The sequence below is a fragment of the Microtus ochrogaster genome, unplaced genomic scaffold (genome assembly GCF_000317375.1).
Source record: "Microtus ochrogaster isolate Prairie Vole_2 unplaced genomic scaffold, MicOch1.0 UNK97, whole genome shotgun sequence".
In the NCBI taxonomy this organism is placed as follows: Eukaryota; Metazoa; Chordata; class Mammalia; order Rodentia; family Cricetidae; genus Microtus; species Microtus ochrogaster.
The window spans coordinates 126,593-126,873 of NW_004949195.1; positions in this window are offsets into that span (position 1 = coordinate 126,593).

Consider the following 281-nt stretch of genomic DNA (forward strand, 5'->3'; position numbering starts at 1 on the left):
CCCCCATAGGCTCCCATATCTGCATGTTTGGTCTACAATTGATAAGATGTCTGGAAAGGATTATGAGCTGTGGCTTTGTTGGAGGAGCTACATCACTAGGAGTGCCCTTGTTCAAAGGCCTACACAGGCCTGCTCTCTCTCTCTCTCTCTCTCTCTCTCTCTCTCTCTCTCTCTCTCTCTCTCTCTCTCTCTTTCCCTGCTGCCAGTGAATGAGGATGTAGCTCTTGGCTCCTTCTCAGCACCATGCCTGCCTGTGTGTCACCATGTTCCTCAGCATGATG